This window comes from Lytechinus pictus, unplaced genomic scaffold, assembly GCF_037042905.1.
Source record: "Lytechinus pictus isolate F3 Inbred unplaced genomic scaffold, Lp3.0 scaffold_20, whole genome shotgun sequence".
In the NCBI taxonomy this organism is placed as follows: Eukaryota; Metazoa; Echinodermata; class Echinoidea; order Temnopleuroida; family Toxopneustidae; genus Lytechinus; species Lytechinus pictus.
In genome coordinates, this window is record NW_026974141.1 from 5,703,952 (window position 1) to 5,710,568 (window position 6,617).

General features: G+C 35.3%; 1 long non-coding RNA gene across 1 annotated transcript; it reads right to left on the reverse strand.

Moving 5' to 3' along the window:
• Nucleotides 1–1,891: 1,891 nt before the first annotated feature.
• On the reverse strand, nucleotides 1,892–3,989 carry LOC135157780 (uncharacterized). The gene is made up of 3 exons (XR_010296753.1): nucleotides 3,914–3,989; nucleotides 2,420–2,623; nucleotides 1,892–2,012 (listed from the first exon to the last, which is right to left on the reverse strand). It is a non-coding gene; the product is annotated as an uncharacterized LOC135157780 (long non-coding RNA).
• Between the last annotated feature and the right edge of the window lie 2,628 nt (nucleotides 3,990–6,617).

Below are 6,617 nucleotides of genomic sequence, written 5' to 3' on the forward strand. Positions count from 1 at the left end.
ATTTGATTCCTTGTTAATGTTGATGTTAAGGTGCATGAAAACAATTAAAACAAACAGCTGAAAAACGAAAAACTCACTAACTTTCAATATTGTGTCATTTTGCAACTTCTTTAATTTTGACCTTGCCCCACATTTCAAGGCACTGCACCTTCATGTGAACCATAATCAAATCATGTAGGGTACCATTTAAAAGATAATTAAATGATCTACTCATTAATATTAGTAACACATTAATATTTACTAAAACCAAGGAGAAACACACTCATCACCACGGAAAAATAAACAGTGACTTTCAATATTGTGTCATTTTGCAACTTTTGAATTTTGACCTTGCCCAACATTTCAAGGCACTGCACCTTCATGTGAACCATAATCATAACATGAAGGGTACCATTTTAAAGAACATTAAATGATCTTTTTACTGATATTAGTTACACATGGATATTTATTAAAACCGAGGAGGGATTATCGATCAAAGTCAGATTTCCAAATTTTTTTTGAGGAGTTTATATATATATTATACATATATACATACATAAATGACTTTCGATTGTGCTGATATATATATATATATATATATATACATATAGAATTTTACATCACACCAGAAACCGAACACACGACACTGCACACCTCCGAGTCAACCTGAAAGACCCCCAAAGACCCATAACCCATGAAGAAGGCCTAAGGCCGAAAGCTCGGATTAATTTGTGGTCTACAGCAACGTCAAATCGTCTTGTCATTTTTTCGCCTATAAATTTATATATATACATATGCGTGTGTGTGTGTATGTGTGTATATTTATATATATATGTACAAACAAACAAGTAGAAATTAGTGTAACTCCATGCACTACAGATTTGTTTCGTAGGAACAGCAAGAACGCTGCTCCCACTCTTCAGTTAAATTAATTTCTACTTGTTTAATGCTCCTATGTAGTCGAACACTCTTAACATGGTGTTTTGCACTATTCATATGCGGATTAAATATGTGTGTATATATATAATGACTATACGAAACTACAGTTACTGAAAAGTGCTCAACTACATCTACATATATGAGCTTCATGTAGTATAGTAATAGGGTGGAGCGAGTTGCTTAGATTTTAGTTGTACAGACTGTTTCCCCCTGAGGTTTCATGAACTAAAGTACAGTTTAAAGAGAACAATAACTCTAGTGCAGTCAAGCAAACAAACAAAATACACAATGTAAGGGGGATAAATGACTACAGTGAACAGATAATAGCTATTCTTTAAACTGAGTAAGGAGAATTGGGGTAATGTTGGGATGGAGTGGGTTTGACACATAAGGGGGGGGGGGGGTGTTCTATGGTTAACCATAACCTGAAAGTAAAAATTTCCTCTTGTGTTTACAAGTTGAAATGAGTTCTGTTCTTGAGTTTATCATTGCTGCTTTCTTGGCCGTGATTATGTGGTACTTCTCCCACAGACACAGGTTGCATCTCTTTGTTTTGGGTGAGTAGGGCTGCGCAAGTCTTGCGATTCTCCATTTGACTGAGTAGGGCGTTCCTTCATCCTTCAGTCTCCATATGTACTCGCTGAGCTTAGTTTGGTGCCGTATCCCCCGATTGGTGATGCTTGCTTTGTGGTTTGCGTACCTTGTCTTGAATGGAGTTGATGTGAGCCCGATGTACACTTTCCTGTCCCTAGATGCCACTACCTCGGCTTCATAGATGACATTGGTGGCCATGCATTTTCCAGGGATCGGACAGTATGATGAACCCTCAGGGGGAATCAGTCTGTACAACTAAAATATAAGCAACTCGCTCCACCCTATTACTATACTATATATATATATATATATATATATATATATATATATATATATATATATAATGATAAAGGTTAATTAGCATAATACTGACCGTTTCACGAAGATCGAGAAGCCTGCCATTGACATCAACACCAAAACGAAAATGATCGTCGCAGTTACAAGCAGGGCCGTAGTTAAGAAACCTCTGCTCTCCTCGGCTTTTCTATCTGCAGTATTTCCTATACAAAATACCAAAAGGTTTGAAAAAGGGTTTTAATCTAATTTTTTTTCCATATCATATTTGGTGCTTCATGTTATATATAACCATGTCAACTAACCACTGTTTTAACTTTTTCGGTTAGTAAAGAAAAAAAGAGAAACCTCTCAATTATGTAAATGTACTGAGATGTTTCCAAACAAGGTGTATGATGATAATGATAGATACATATTGATTAGTTTTTACATATTAAGCAATTTAACAAGAAAAATATTCATTTGATGTAATTTGATATAAACAAGTTGCATATACAATGAAATTAACACAACACAACCTACTTTTCAGCATAGATGTCTATTCATGGTATTTTCATGGCATATTATGGTACATTATAATTTTGAAAGCAGAATGCATTGATCAAATACATACCTGGAACGGGACTAACATGGCCAAGGGATGGTCTTGGAATAGGGCAATCAATGGCCCTTCCCCGCCATTTACCATCCCGGTGACATTCCCAAATGAACCAATCAGAGTCGCCGTTGCAAGTGACGTTGACCTCGTCGCCGACCTTGTAGCGAGGTCTTAAATTCTCGACAGATGAAACAGCCGGTATGATTGGTGGGTTGCATTCTATACATAAGTAGGGAAGCCATAGTCATTATAGTGGAAGTTACAATGAAAAACGTCAATTAGGAAAGACGTTCTTGCTCACTTTATCAATCTATATAAACTGATGGTAGTTTGTTAATCCTTATTACTTCTTGAATTCGTTCTGGTGTGGGATTTCGAAAACTCGATATCGAGTTATACGAATAGGACTAGACTTATTGATCCAACGGATAATCCAAGGGATGTGGCTAGCGGAACTTAGGCAGGGTTGGATCATCGTTGAATATATATATATATATATATATACAGTGTGTATCAAACAAAAGTTTACACTTTAAAAAGCCCTGGGAATTAAACAATATACAACATATGAGTAATTTTTTCACATGTATTATTGGGTTTTGGTCTCTTCTATCCAATGAAAGTAAAAGATTTGACAGAATGTTACACTTGAGTGAGCACTGTCCATTTTTGTAAAGCTCGCATAATTGTGTTTGCGCAGAAATGCTCGTTTTCAAGCTGTGTCAATGGGAAAGGGCGAAATCGAACTTACCCTGCTAAACATTTCTCTTGCACTTTTAGTCAGTTGAAATAAAACGGATACATTCAAGCATTTTCTAACAATTTTGCCACCCAAATTGAAATTTCAACATTAAGTATCTGAGGACATAACTGAATCTGAACAAAAGCTTATTTTAGAAATTTCTGACATTTTTTCTCTAAGTTATTATCATTTAAAGTGGTTTACATTTGATTTTTCATTTAATACTTGTTTCTCCACACTTTTTCCAAGCTTGACAATGATTAACAAAATGAAATCAAACCTTAGCCATTTCATGTAAATCACAGCTCAGTGTATTAAAAGCAAATATCGTCACGATAACTGCATAACTATTTCAAAGTTCTGCACAAATCATTTTTCGCTAACTTTTCAAAAGTAAGTGGTGCTCACTCAAGCGGACTTATTTTTCGACAGTTATATCGTCATTTGCTCAAATGGATCTATACCAATGTTAAAATGTGGAAAAATCGTCAGGATATTACAAATGTATAATTTTACAGGATTTTTTATAAGTGTAAACTTTTTTTGATACGCACTGTATATTGTTTGTTTCGTTTTGCTTATTAGGAATCATGGATATATTTTGCGAAAATGGGGTTGTAATTTAAAATCATAGTTTTTTTATTTGCTATTGACTTATTAGTTAATACATTGCTTGCCTCTCCTGATACAGTTTTATATTTGCCTAACGGTGGAGCGTTGTGACAGCATCTTGTAACAAAAACTCGCTAATGTGGGGGTTTACATACCTACATCTGGTTCCTTGCACACTATGTTTTGTCCAATCCATAACCCTTCTCGACATACCAAGAGGAAGGAACTATGATCTTCATCGCATGTCACGTTAACCCTATCGCTAGGTTTGTATGAGAGACGAAGATTCTGGTTGGTTGAATGACGGGGAATGACCGGAGCACTACAGAAGGTTTGATGAGAGGCACCTGTATGTTTTCAAAACGCCAATACGATTTAATGGAAGAAAAAAAATTAGAGAATATTCAAACAATTTAAACTTGGTGTAATACACAATGAAAACGTTGTTTAAAATTTTATGCACGTTTTTAAACTTGTCACTCACAGCTACTATTTAATGTCATCTAAATTGTTAAAACAAGTTAAACAAAATATTTTTTAACAAAATGGATTGAAAGTTTATCAGGGTAAGATTGGTACCATTGGTGATTTTTGAAATTTTCAAAAAATTGTAGAATGTAGTAAATTTACAAAGGAGTTTTCGGTGGCAATAAATAGGCGCGCAAAACACACTTTAAAATAAAACTAATGTTCAACGTTTCGTTTGTAATGCCAACATCTCTGGAGTTTATAATTACGTTGTATGCCCTTTGCAGGCTAGGCTTTCTTATGCCCTGAGCAAAATTAATCATAACTATTTATCATTAACACATTTATCATAACTATGTTCATGAATTAATACATAAAATAAGCATGTATACATTTCGGGGAAAAAACTAAAGTAGGAAAGACAAACCCGGATCAGGCGCAGGGCAAGCGATATTTGGTCCAGTCCATATTCCATCATTGTTACATCGAAGGGTGAATTGAGAACTACCTCCGTCACAGGATACAATCACCTCGTCATTAGCATTATAGGCCAATTGTTGTCCCTCAATACTTGAATATCTCGGGATAGCAGGAGCATTGCATTGTCTTGGAACTATTTTGGAAATGGGGGATTTAAATGGACATGAAATGAAATATAAATTAGAATAGATTTCCCAAACTTAATTTCTTTATGTCCTCATCTCTTTATTGAGGATCTGCACATGAAAGGAAATGATACAATACGCCCGAACACTTTTTTAGGGAAAAAAAGGGCAGTAAAATTTAATATATTATGTGTTTAAAAATGTGATGATTTTCATAACACCTATTGTTATCCAAGAGAGGTATAAAACAAAAGAATGCGAATGTGTCAACGTACTTGCAAAATAACCATATAAACAAATATCTATATTATTTTTATCTAAACTCAATGTCATTGCCAATACAATGACTCTAAATTAACTCTAATACATGACTATTGCAGTAAAAATATTGATGAATTTATCATTAATTACCTTGTGGAGGTTCTGGACAAGATACCGCCTGCCCTTTCCATAGACCGTTCGTGTCACACTGTAGGATAAACTGAGTGGAGCTTTCATCACATGTCACAGTGATTATATCACTATAGTCATAGCTCATTTGAAAGTTCTGAATTGTTGCATATCTTGGGACGTATGGTGCGCTGCATTTTACGGGAGCTGTGAATAAAAAAAAATCATTAATGGAATGATAGGATAGCAGTTCTCAGAGATATTCTTAGCTTTAGCGTAATAATTCAATCTAAGACTGAGAAAAATATATATTTACTTTAGTCAAGCTTATAAGAACAAATACCAAATGGCAAAAGAAAGACCAATGAAAATACGATGCGATTAAACATGATCCCATGTTTATTACACATATCCTTCACGGACATGTTTTAGTGATTGGCTCAATCACAAAGAAGCTACAGGAAATCAACATCAGAATTGAATATGACTGGAACAATCATACAGCCACACACAAACCATTCTGGTGAAGTCCCGGCAAACGGGGATAATCTGAACAAGGTATGTGTCTGCGTGTACCCCACTCAGCCACACATAGACATACACTGTGCTCAGATTTTTCCCCGCTTACTGGGACATCCCCCGGGATCTGTGTGTGGCTGTGTGATTTTTCCAGTCATTCAAAATTTCGATTTTAACTTCCTGTAACCCTTTTGTGATTAAGCCAATCACTAAAACATGCATTGAACGATATATCTAATAAACTGGAAAGTTTGTTTCATCCCATCTCAATTTCAACATCTTTGCCATTATTATACTTTTTGGATTCTGAACCAATTAATGTGATGGGCTACATACAAAAACATAAAAGAACATAAAAGTACAATTACTAAGACATATTGAACTACTGGTATGTATTAAATCAAGAAACCCATGTACGTTGTCGATACCCTGCTGGAAAAACACAATGTGAACATATTATTTACACTATGAAAAGGCCCAAATTCAAGAGTGTAAAGATATGTTTACACTGTGGACATTTCGGCAGTGTGACTGTTTACAGCATGTTTGAAATCATGATCAACTATGTCAACATGTGATTCATGCTTTTAAAATGCTCAAATTTAATATTGTGAAGGTGATTTCACATGGCGTTCCACACTGTGGGTTACTGTCTTCTTTCCAGAGGGTCAGTAGGTAGATCGCACCAAGATTAATTCTACAATTGGATTACTTTCTTACGTCTGTAAGGTTCTGGACAAGACACTACTGGGCCACTCCAAAGGCCATACGTGTGACACATGAGGGTGAACTGTGTAGTGCTGTTGTCACACGTTACGGTTATTCTTTCATTGAAGTCGTACCTCATCCTCAGGTCTTGTATTGTGGCATACCTTGG